General features: G+C 38.9%; 1 protein-coding gene across 3 annotated transcripts in view; it reads left to right on the top strand.

Annotated features, from left to right (window-relative positions):
* The window catches only part of lrmda (leucine rich melanocyte differentiation associated), a 206,905-nt gene that overhangs the window by 71,452 nt on the left and 122,256 nt on the right, over nucleotides 1-13,197 (top strand). The window lies entirely within an intron of this gene.

Here is a 13,197-nt window from a genome sequence, read left to right as displayed (position 1 = left end):
AGGAGTTGTATTTGACTGATTTTGTGGTTACAGGTGTATCATGCAGGAGTTACACAGGACGTAATACATGTTCCCGAGTCAGATGCCTTATGGTAAATCTTATCTTCAGAAATGAAAAGTAGCAATGGGGGGAAAAATAGTTATTACAAAAATCAGTAGTCTCATCTTGTATCAAACTCACAAATCCAAAAATGTTTTAGTAAAATTATAGTGTCTTTGATGAAATACTCTTAACTTAAGGTCCACCGCATCTTTTAGAGATGCAGTTGAAAGCTACAGAAAACGCTAGTAAGTGGACCTTGAGTTAAAATGATTTTGTCAAACTTTTATTTCCAAGGTCAAGGCCTAACTTTTTCAAGTTCTCAAAATATAGTCAGTGCCGTCAGTGTAACTGCTAACTATGATGTGGGGAAGGAAAAATAAATTCAACGAGCCTGTTTAATAATGGCAAGCATTTGGACACATTTCAGATTTTTGTAACCTCAAGGGGAAGAAGGAGCAAAATGCAATGATTCATACAATATGCAAGCTTATAGGGTGCAATTTTTAGGCTCCAGTGTGCTGAACCCTACTATAGGAATTTACTACTGTTTTTAGTCCCCTTCAATATGAAACATAACTGGTAGTTACACTATAGCAGTATTTTAGCAGTCTTGAAGAGTCTTGAAAATCAGTTTGACAAATAAAGCCATAAAAAGTTTGTGGGAGCATGAATCTTTTTAATTTGGAAAGGTTAAGGTTTTGTAATTTTAGTCGTTGGAATTGGGTTACTGGCATTGTTCTACATTAATGTGAACAATGCTGCCCTGAGATAAATGTCAGTGCTTCCTCATGCAAAAATAAACCACAGATAAAACTTGAAACAGCTGCACTGAATTTAGAATGTAATCGTAATCCGAAGAATTGAAATCAAATTTGGAAGTGAAATTCTATTTTGCAAAGATCTTGTGTGTCACCATCAACACCCATCAGTATACCCTGTCCCCAGTGGAAAAACTCCACACCAGTATCCATGGGGTTAGTGGCCTAATAATTTGCTAAAGCATGTTTTGAGATTGCAGATCATTTAGGCTTTATGATATTAATGAGGATATGTGCCTATTAGGGTTCTTGGGAATAGTTGTTGATAGGAACAATCTGGAAGGAGTGAAAAATGATTTAACACGCACAGCAGGAGTGCAGGATTGGCCCATTGCAGTGTGCTGCGATTAATTCTTATTGTACAGCAAAGCAGCTTGATGGTGTAGCATTGAAGCACTTTATTGCGGAATTAGTGTGATATTTGCGGCATTTGTTGTGGTGTTATACTAAATGCTAATTAGGCTCTACAACCATAATTAGAACCTTTCGCTAGACAGACCAATTTAACTAGTACCACAGTAAGAGCAACGAGAAAATAACACACATACACGTACTCACACGCTCGCATACACATGTGATATCACACTTGCATGCACAAACATCTCACCTTATAATTACACTCTTGCTAACTATCAGACAAGACAAATGTGGGGGTTGTAGGGGCTCTTTTTCCCTAATATGTTAATCATTCCTTTGTTCTTGTGAGCTTTTAGAAAGTGTGTGTGGTCTTAGTGGGTATTTTATTGAGTACACTAAGTGTGTTAAACACAGATAAATACAGGTAGGAGTTGCTGTGAGGTTGAACTTTGTTCAGTTATTGTTGGCAGGTCTGCGCTTTTGAAAATCTCTTTCTCATACAGTAAATGCCTTTCCTCAATAAACTCTGGCACTTGCATGCAAATATGCAAACATGCACACATAAGCTTGTGAAAGAACACTCATCACTTTCAGTGAATGTAATTGCCTTGTGTTCTTCACTGTTGCTGTGTCCCATAATATGGAGGATCAGAGTGCAGCATGCACATCAGTCTGCAGCCTTGCCTGCCAGTTAGCCCTGCATGTTGCCACGGCGTCAGTGGCATGGCATCCTCCTTTGGCTTACACATAAAGCCAGCGGCTGTGGGCAGCGTTCTTGCCTCTCACAGCAGACATACTTCTCAATCATCCACTGACACACAGTTGGACCATGTTAAAACACACCAGAGCAAACAGACTCCAGTGGATTGTTACTGTGTCTGCTCACACCAAAGATGACTATCTTACAGTTTGATTTACTCTTTATTAGTAAAACAAATAGTAATTGAATTTATATCATAGACATGTATTATTGTACATGAATTCAGTATTATTTGTTATTATTATTATTTATTTTTCATTTTACACACATTTACACAATACTACCACTAATAATCCATCTGCAAAAACAGCAATAAAAGTTATTTTTATTATTATTAGTAATAGTAGTAGTAGTAGTAGTGTGTGTTTGCTGTAGCATATGGGTGTTAGTAATATTGGTGTCCTAGAAGCTAACTTACAGTATAAAAAAGTTTACGTGTTGTACTCTGACAGCTTCCTGTTTGTTGGTGGTGGGCGGGGCCTCAACATTGCAGAAACAAGACACTATGGGACTTGCAGTGAATATAGTTTACTGCGTGAGATAAAATATTTATACAAAGTTTATAAAAAGCTAATATCCATCACAGCATTAACACAGTAAACATTGATGTTTATGTTTGATGATGATTGATTGATGTATTCACGTACATCTGGTATGGTGACTCATCACACTCATTGTTCTATGACCACAACATTTACTTTCCTTGAGCCAAGAGAGAAAGAGAGAGAGAGAGAGGTGGGGGTTGACTTACGATGCACTAAGATATATGCAAATGCATTTATTATTTATATAGGCATCGGGAACTGCTATTGTTGTCTCAGAACACATTGAGCTTTTGGCTAAGGCCTTGGGGCCTTCTGAAAAACACTTTATCTTGTTTTTAGTCCTTATGAATAATTAAAAACTTAAATTACTTGCCATGTACAAAATTCATATGCTGGGGGTTGGGGGGGGAGAGATACATGAAAATTAATTTTCTTTTCTCTAAGAGTGTGACGGGAAATCAATTAATCTTGATGTATTATTTCATGCAGGGCAGGGTAGCAGCAGCAGCAGAGAGAGTGGCTACAGCTGTTCTCATTGGAGAGGCCATATATTATACTTGGCGGCTTTGACAGCTTCTGAAGGAAAGGGCTGAAGGATATCAGGCAGGTGAAGCAACGGTAAAACAAAAAAAAAATATTAGGGAATACAAACTGTTTCCAGGGACTGTTATAAACTGGACAGCTGGAGGAAAGCATTATTGAATTTATTTCTTTATACTCTTGCTTCTATTCCCAAAAACTGCTGTCACTCCTAGCTGACATTATTAATGATGTTCCCTTTCGAAACATCATGTTCATTTCATTAACTAGTCATATATTTTTGTCCCTCTATCTGCAATTTATTTTCTTGTGTGTCCTCTTGCCTTTTTGGGGGGTAAGGGGAATTGAGATTTACCACCCGTCAGATAAATGTGTCCAGGTAATATAACACTGGGGATAGAGTGACAGAGCTATTTACTGCCTGCTTTTAAAGTTTTATAACTTGACACAGTTTGCAACTTGTTGTCTGTGGCTCTTGACACAGTGTCTGTAAATAGAAAATCGTACACAGAAATGATTATTCTTTTAAGAGGAGAAGCAGAGAAATCAGGAACCAGTAACAGGAAAGTACAGTTAATGGAGGAATAATACACTAGTTGAGTGACTTTAAAACCTGGACTGCAGTCATTTCCCAACAGACTTTTTTTTCCAAACGAAGTGTGCTACAATATGATGTAACTAAACAAATGTAATACTTGGAATAATTTCAACTTTATAGAAATATATGAAATAAGGTGGAACAATATTGGCCATCCATTTATGCCACGTTACCTTGGTGACATTTAATTATAGTTTTATGGGAACTTTTCTCCAAAGTGATGTGCAAACCGTTAGAAGTCAGTCATGTCACCTGCTTATTGAAAGATTGATCACCAGCCTGCCAGCTGTGACTGCTGAGTGACAAGTGAAATGTGTCATGTCGTTTTCCAGCGATGTGTTTGTCAGGAAAGTGTTTGTGGCCAAACAGTGACTTTCTAGCTGCACTGTAATAAGTAGTAAACAGGAAGAGGAATTAGACTGTGAAAGAGAAAGCCATTAGTTTCCCAGGGTGTCTGCAGGTCCTTAAAGGCTTGAAATGTCTTAAATCCAGCTTTACAAATACCCAAATTCATTAAAATAAACCTCATTGAATTTATTAGATCTTAATTTGAACATATACAGTTTGTTTTTGGCAAATTTAGAATAAGAATAAGAAAGAGAGTCTAAGAGATTTCACTTTATTGTCTCTCAGTTAAATGGTTGGCACTTTTTCTCCACTTTCCTCAGGAGAGGTGCATATTCTGCTCTGCTATAAATTCCATTCCATTTATGAACAGATTTCACTGGTCAGCAAGACTGGTAATCAACAATCAGTAAACATCTGTTACTATCTATTAATAACCCGGCATTACAGATTTACGGCTGGCCCGGCGGCTGGTGAAAATGTATTTCTGCCGCTGACGAGGGGCAGCTTGGAACGGATGGCCAATGCCATTTGTAAATGTGAGACAAATTAGAGAGCAGGAGACAACTAAATTAAAAAGCCAAATGACCGAAGCCAGATGGAGCTCAATATAACAAATGGAACAAGTTGTGGAGGTGCCAGTTGTACAGACGCTGAGGGACACTGAGGGGGAATTGATTCAGGAGAGCCATTGGGTGAGCAGATGAAAAGGTTATATTAACACTTACAGGAGGCAGAAAGTAGGCCTTCGTGCCCTCCAGCTTTATGTTGCAGTCATTCACACATATGGACGCTGCTGTCCACATCATCTTTTAAATTGTGCCGTGTGAATGTCAGTGTGCGAAATAAACACAGTTAGTGTTGCTCGTAGTGCCTCTGACATAGGGCATATTGTCAGCTGACACGCCTTTATTCAGATGTTGTCTGACCTTGTCTTGAATTTTCTTTGATCATAACATATTCATGCACGGCAGTACTGTATGCAGCACCCTATGTAGGCTATAAAGAGTTTCCCATTGTATACCTATAAAAATTGCATGATATAAATCTTACTATCTATTAATAGACTTGTCATATGACACCAAGCTGCCCACAAATAAAGTGTATTATTTTAATGTAATGTAATTTTCAGCACGACAGTGCACAATATGGCAAATGTTGCTTCATTCTGGTTGTTCGCTGGTGATGCATCACACCTGCAGCTCTCTAGGTTAAGACACATGAGCACATTTGTGTCTTGTAAATGGGTTTGCAACACTGGGGTGAAGAACACATTTGTTTGGGTTAAAGACTGCATGTTAATGAAATAGATCATGAACATTGCCATTATGATAATGGATTACAGCACTTTCCTTGTGGCGTAATATTTTATTTATGACCTTTTTGGATTACTTTGATGAAAAAGGAAAAAAGGAAATGTAGACAGTGTTCTGCTCTATGGCCCTTTTCCAAACACAAAACAACTAGTATTTAGTGAACACATTTTTCCCCATGGCACGTGAAGATCAGGGAGTTTGAGTGGGAGATTAGCTTTGGGTTAATGAAGTCTGGAGTCAGGAGAGAAATGGTTATTACTCTGTAATGTAGAGTCTTTTAATTTCCACTGTGGCAGTCAGTCCTAATGTGTTATTTTACATTCTGTTTTAGATTGCACAAAGTGGTCACTGCTATTTGTCTTACTCATTTAAATCACCATTATTCAGATGTATTAGGAGATGATACATTAGTCTACACTCAATACTGCTTGCCTTCCTGGTTACTGAATAATAAAATATTTCTCGCCAGGGACAGTAACACAGCGGTAATATTCTCCTGAAAGCCTATCGCAGTCTTTTTCTTCTTCCATGACATACATAAGCTGTTAACACATAATATGCCACCATTTGTTTCTTTAATCTCTGCCTTTTATCCTTTTTTCTGCTCTTGAGACATCATTATGGGAATCTCTGTTTTCATCACTCACTCGAATTTCCTTTTTTGTTTTTCTGTAGGAGATTTCCTCCTGTGCAGTTACTTACAGTGGCCCTCTCCTTACCTCTTGCTTCTGATAAAGGAAGCAGGAACTGACAGGGGCTATTTGTTATGGGGATGAGACAGGGGTGACACACACTAGATTATAAAATGCAGAGACGTGCAGAGGTCAGATAAACAATTTGCCACCAAACTTGGCTACCCGTGATGCTCTCTGCTCCCCGCCTGCTCAATATCAGAAGGGAGGGAAGAGGAGGGGATCCACGGTTCTAAAGGAAGGAAGGCAGGAAGGATCATGTGAGTAAGGAAGGGGGGCCAGAGGAGCACAAAGGAACAGTGAGAGAGCCCCCCTGGCTGATGGCAGTCAGGTTTGCATTTTTTTCCCCCTCCCTCTCTGGGTTAATTCACAGGATGAAAAGCTGCTCTCTGTGATGTGTCATATATCAAAGACAGGGCATCAGTAATCTTTGCTCAAGGGCACAGATAACAGACAGATAGACATGTGAATGAGATGGAAAAAAAAGCAACTCATCCTTTTCTGCTACCACCACGGAGGAGATAAAACAAGATTTATGACTCATCTCAGACCACATACCGGCTGCGCGGACCATTTTTCACATGCTCCAAAAATTGGTACTGGAAAGCAATCTGCTTGTCAGTGTGTCCATCAGGTGCTTCAGGAGGAAATTGGGTCCTTCGGGCTTTTTGCTCTGCAGTCAGCTATTTTCTTTATAGCAGTTTTGTTTTTAATGGTATCCATAAATATATGTAGGGTTATAAGTACCTTTATCACCCAAGGAGCTTTTCCACATGATGTGGCTCGCTGTACTCTGGTGGTTGTTTTTGAACTGAGTAGCTTCCTCTGTGTGGACACAGAGCTGCAGAGTTGTCACTGTGTTGATGGACAGTGATGAGATGATGTGACAACTCACTTGTTGAGTTTTACTGACAGAAATTTGCTTCGATAGGCAATCAAATCACTTTTGTCCACCCGATCAGAGAGTTGTCTCAGATTGAGCAGGGCAAAAGTAAAGCCTTCAGTGGAGGAGAGTGAATGGAGTAGAATGGAGCCATCATATTGATGTTCACTGTTATCTGTAAACATAACACAACATGCTAAATGTAACAAGTATATAGTATATATACTTTATTCTCTAGATTGGGTTTGCTAATTTTAAAGTTGGCCTACTTTTTTAATAGTTGCTAAGTGTGCCTATCACATAGGAAAATAGCAATGACTCTTTAATGACTCATATCAGGAAAAACAAAAAACAAAACTTTATCCAGACATCCATAGCTTGTGAGTTCTTCACATCAGTTTATTGTAAACATGCCTCTTTTCTCCTTGTTCTACTCTGTTTCAGTATGTTTTCTGTAACGTTGGATGATGAACATTATTAATGAAAACTGTCCTGGGCATCCTAGGCATACACCATAAGGTTACAGATTACAGACTTACTATTTTCACTACACAGAACTGGGAGACCATTTTTATAGTGAATACTTACAGGAAGACTATCAGGAGGATTCCCCTTCATGCAAATTGAGGCACTTAAGAACACACCAAAATACAGAATGGATAATGTCATCACAAATCTACTTACAAAAATAAGAAATTCACAAGTTAATTGTATATCTGGGGCACTCACTAATTTCCAGAGAAAAAAGTTGAGAAAATGTCCAAAAGCACCTCACATCTCACAACCAATAACTGGTTGGCAGGTTTTACAAAAAAACTAGCACTGTGATATTTGCTTTTATTTTATCAGCTTTTTAAGCTGTACTGAAGTTACTCGTCTTTCACCTTAAAGTCGTCCCTGAGAAATTGGATAATAGTACAGTGCAGTGCAAGTAAGCAACTTGTGCTCTTTGACATGTCAGACACAAACAGGTTGGACCTATAAAACTCTCACCTGCTATGAAGAATTAAAAAATTCAAAAATATTGGCAAAATATGAAACCTCCTAAAAAGTCTCCAAAACTAAGTGTGCCTTGGAAAATTAGCTTACTACTCCATATGGCCAGAATGGTTCTTTAATGCCTATTTTATTACTTGGGCAACAACTAAGTAATAGCAACAACTGCGGCTAATTTGTTTGCTTTCAGTAGAAATCTGTACATTTAGTATCATGTTTTCTGTCTATAAATAATCTGCAACAGTGCATCCTCAGTGGAACTCCTTGTCTAACATTCTATAGCTTATACAATAAAATATATGTCATAGTGCTAGAAGTTTACTTTTAATATTCAGGGTAGTTTTAACTGTAGTTCAACAGGTGGTAATAAATTGTGACTGCTACATTCAACAAATGTGTAGCATAGGCTTCTACTGCTTGGCTGTTGGATTTTTCAAGTGCTTCCTGGCTGCCATGTTGGAATGGGGTATTAGAGTGGCCCTGCTGTGCATGGAGTGTTGATAGCACAGGGAGCTGCATGACTCTGTCTGTTATGGATCAGGTTGCACTTGGGGAAACATTTGAAGGCTCCTCTGGGCTTTTACATAGCAGACGTTTTTTCCTGGGGACAGAAGGATCAGCTTAAAGCAACAGGCTTGTTGACTTTGATATCCTATCTGATACCAGCACTTCCACAAGTTTACACCCCTGCAAACAGGCCTGACATTAGAATATCCTCATTTGTGCTAGCAAGGGGATTTGGCCCACCGCAGGGGTTTGAGGTTTGTGTTTCTGCCTGTCGCAGATGAGCGAGGGTTTCCATAATTTGGCTGGTGTTCCCTCTCGCACCAGACCAGCCTGTGAGAATGAGAAACAGGCCAAGGAGAGGGGAGGGCACAAATACCTGCCCAGCACAGCAGGCAGATGTTTTATGAGGGTCATTGTGAGTTGCAGCAAGAGAAAGAGGACAGACTGATGTAAAACATTCACTTGTTTTGCACATTGTCACGTTTGCCTCTTGTCTCCTGTTGCCCCTTGAGCTCTGTCCTACCTGCTGTTCCTGTCTAGACTACTTGCCAACTGTGACATCTGTTCTAAGATGAAAGCATAGGCAAAATCTGAATGTCAATATCCTCGCTGTGGACAGACAAAATGAACAAATGCAGGAGTGTCTGTCACTGTGCGGCAATCATCCTTCAAATGAAAGGTTACCGCACCACATTGTGTGCTGGAGAAATGACCATTTTTAATCAGACAGCAGGGGACACATCTGTCAGAAGCTCAGTAAAGCTGCAGTTAGGAGCCAAGGAGAGCAGAGACTGATCAGTACAAATCATTTCCCCTCTCCCCCCGCTGACAAAACAGGCCTAAATGTGAAAAGGCCACCAGGGAATTAAATATGACTTTTCTAAGGTTTTACTTAGGATGATAAAGTGAGGAGGTTTACTCGAGGCTGATAGGAGATTACAATGGGCATGTGTGGATGTTATTATATGTAGGCTTTCTTGTGTTGGATGAAGCATTTCAGCTGCAGAAAACCTCAGGTAAAGGTAAAGGGGCTGGATTTAAGGAGCACATGTTGAAGAAAAGTGCATAAGTTAATGAGTAATACTTTTTGGTCTGTTATTTCTTTCCCTGTTCTTTTTTTTTCTGTGTACCTTTGTGAGTATAATGCAGAAAGTTCATCCCATTTTGACTTAAGGAATAAAAAGTGCTCAGCAGAATAATGATTTTTTATCTTTTTATTTAACATCACAGTCAGACTTGATAACCTCTTTATGATGAGATTAGAGCTTGGTTTGTCATGCCTTAGCTATTAGATACATGATCATGATCTCTACTTTTCATCACTTACATCAACTTACATTATGTTGGCAGGCTGCAGAGGAACACGGTAGGCTTAGAGAGCGAGATCTAACATAGAATTGCCCCATAAATGGGTGAACTATTATCCCGTCTACGTTTCCTATGTTCTCCATGTTTTGTCTGATCAGCGCCCCAGTAAAAGTGTAAGTTAAGACCTTGGGGTTTGCCCTATCCAGGGGCCTTAGCCTTAAGATTACATCTACAGAGGGGTTGAAAATGTTCAGAGCTGGAAAAGTAATTGCAAAGCTAAGGTTAGTAATTTTGTGGTATTAAATTGCCTGTCAGAGCTAAATGAAGTAGGGCTTCTGCACTGCCAAAAGCCATACGTGCCTATGCGGAGAGTGGTGTAGCTTTACCCGAAGAAGGTAGTATTTTCCTCCACCACATCATTTTATCATTCAGCTGAGTTCATGGTGTTGTTTTAAGAGATTTAAGTCTCATTACCCCAACCTAGGCCCTTTGTGATTTATACCGTTATTACAGCACTCTCTCTCACAATAGAAATGATGCATGAATCACATTTGTACTGTAAGACAAATGTTTCTCCAAGGGAAAGAGAGACATTGTAGCTAGTTAAAGGGACCCTCATTAAGCTCTCGTTATTGGATAAGTGGCTCTCATTTTCTCTGTGAGATTCCAGGCCTGACTAACTGGTCTTTATACCTCTGAAGATTACAGTGTTGCATTGCTGCAGTGTTAATTTGTTCTTTGTGATGTGACCAGCAGTTAAACATGTATTTTCAGTGTCCAAATCCATGTCATTGACCTGCAATTCTTGCTGAGTCCAACACCTGCTAACCCCAGCCCTAAATTTGTCAGGGATGGAGGTAAATATGGGCCCTTAGAGCTGCCTCTGTCCAGCCCAGCTCATGGTTCAGAGCTGTTTTACATCATGTTTTATATACTATGCCAGTAATATTCCTTGACCTTTTCTTTTTAAGGCAGCCTTACAACAGTGAAAGAGGAAATGATGGGGCGATAATAGAGTAAAACAACAATATCGACAATCCTAGGGCTGCAACTAATGATTGTTTTATCATCGATTAATCTGTCAATTACTGTCTGGAATCAGTTGTTTTGTCCATAAAATCTCAGAAATTAGTGAAAATTCCCATTATAATTTCCCAGAGCCCAACATGACATTATGACATTATGAAATTGCTGGAGTCGAACTGGCGACATTGAGGTTATATGGCATGTGCTGTAACTGCTACCAAGGCGCTCCGCAGATTAATTTTCTGTCGATTGACTAATTGATTGATCAACTAATCATTTCAGCAATATAAAATACTACCACCTCCACTACTACTATTGCTACTATTTTTGTGTTAATAACCTTCATAATTGAGTAAAATAAACTCTAAACATACAAGTATCATCAGCATAGTGGACATATATTATTGATATTACTATTACATTAGAAGTAATTAGCCAACATTTTTTAGTTCTCTACAGATTCAGCCTATATATTCCTATTCATGTACAAAATATTAATTATTCTAAAAAGACAGTGCGTCAGTATAGATTATTATTTTTATTTTTTACGTCAGTGAATGTTTGATTTTTGTGACCACCTAACACAAATCTGTCAAGTTCTGTGTAAGTTTGAAGTATCAGTCAGTTTGAAATCCAAACAACAGTTTTATTTAGATTTTTTTTTCTGAGTCTTTGCAAGGTCATCACGAACTCCCTTCTCATGTTAGTATTTTCTTTCTTTGTATTCATATTACTACTGGATATTTACAGCTTTAGGGACACCTGACCAGCTATAATTATATATTCACCACAGAAAGAGAATGGTTAAACAGGTGACAACAATATAGCTGAAACAAATACTATTAGACCAAGTTAAATAATAAACTGGTAATAACATTTTGAAATAGAAGAAAAAAGATGTTAAAAGCAGATGGCTTTGAAGTGTCTAAAATTTCCTCTCCTGCAGTTTATTTGAAAACTATAATTTTCTTGAATTCAGAGCTGAAAATTGTCATTGATTTGCAGGATGACAGATGCTAAGAGCTCCTCTATTGACGTTGCCATTGACAGTTTTAGTAAATTCCACATCTAATTATCATTCCTTGCCAAATGAAACACCTTTGTATTCTGTGAGAGTGTCGATGGCACAGGGTGCATTGTTCTAGAAAGACTTATTGAGCTGGGTGTCACTGCACTGTGATTTAGGACATAACAGAGAACATTTTTTTTGTACGTGTGTCATAATTAAACCTGGTATGGACTACTCCCAGACTGTTAAAGACATCGCTGAAGAAAAGATCGGTGTTGTTGATGGCCTTTGTGCTAAGAGATTTTTCACTCTTTCTTCAACTAAATAGCCCACCACCCCAGGGTTTTCTCTGCCATTATACAGCTTAGGTGCAGCGCCTAAGTGTTTTTAGCTGTATGAATGTAAAAACAATGTGGAGAGCATCTGGACGAGCCAAAACATGGGACAGGACGCAGGGCGTATCAGACGGTTACAGAGAGCCTAAATCGCCAACTTTTGGTGAGTAGCCAAACGTAGCAAACATTGTCATCTATCTTCCTCCCTCTCTCACCTTTTCCCAGCCAATGTACTGCATCTAAGAAAACAAAGGGCATATTTATCTGTCATTTTAAAGATTGTGACTGTTAGCTATGGAGCTAACTAGCTACCCTAATTCACCACAGTGAAGAAGCCGAGCCCTCTCGATAAGTGAACTTTTGTCAACTAGCCAGCCAAATGTTGGCTTAAATCGATCACTGTATGCACTGGTAAAACAGTGTAAATATCACTGAACGGGAAATAAATTAGTTGACTAGAAAGTATACTAGCCCTGCAAGTAAAAAGCAGTACATAATATCACAGATGAGAGCTAATGACTGGTAGATGACTGGTCATTCCGTTAGAATGCCGGATCGGAACTGGTTGTTTACTAATGCATGATGATAAGCACTGATAAAACAATGTTCATTACACTAATTGAGTGCCAAATAGCTAGGTAGTTAGCAAATAAGTACAAGAAGTCGCTTAAGTACTATGCCTGTGTTATAAATGTTAATTCTTTACACTGTGAATCCATAACATGCAAGTGTTTTCGCGGTAGCCCATCTACCGTACGCATTGCTGTCATCGGCATCAGTTTATTGGCCCCGAGCAGTGGAAAATAACAAGAAACAGTAATTAGTAACGTACTCATCGCGTTATGTTTTGAACACCCCTGCTACACCTGATGCAAGTCACCAGCCCTTACTGTTGGATCAGGGCTTGAGCATCAGCTGGTTCAGGTGTGCTAGAGCAGAGGGAACTGGAAAATGGGCAGGTAGGGGTGCCTGGAGTTGGTAACCCAGGGTCTAGGCTATGGGCTAAATATTAAATAATATTTAATAAAATAGAAAAAATAAATCATTATTTAACTATAGCAAGTTTTGTCTTTCAACTTTTTGGGTGTTATCTATAGTAATAATAGTGGCCCAAAATTA

This window comes from Siniperca chuatsi, linkage group LG11 (assembly GCF_020085105.1).
Source record: "Siniperca chuatsi isolate FFG_IHB_CAS linkage group LG11, ASM2008510v1, whole genome shotgun sequence".
NCBI lineage: Eukaryota > Metazoa > Chordata > Actinopteri > Centrarchiformes > Sinipercidae > Siniperca > Siniperca chuatsi.
The sequence above is the reverse complement of the archived record's forward strand: the minus strand, read 5'-3'. Positions and strand labels throughout refer to the sequence as shown.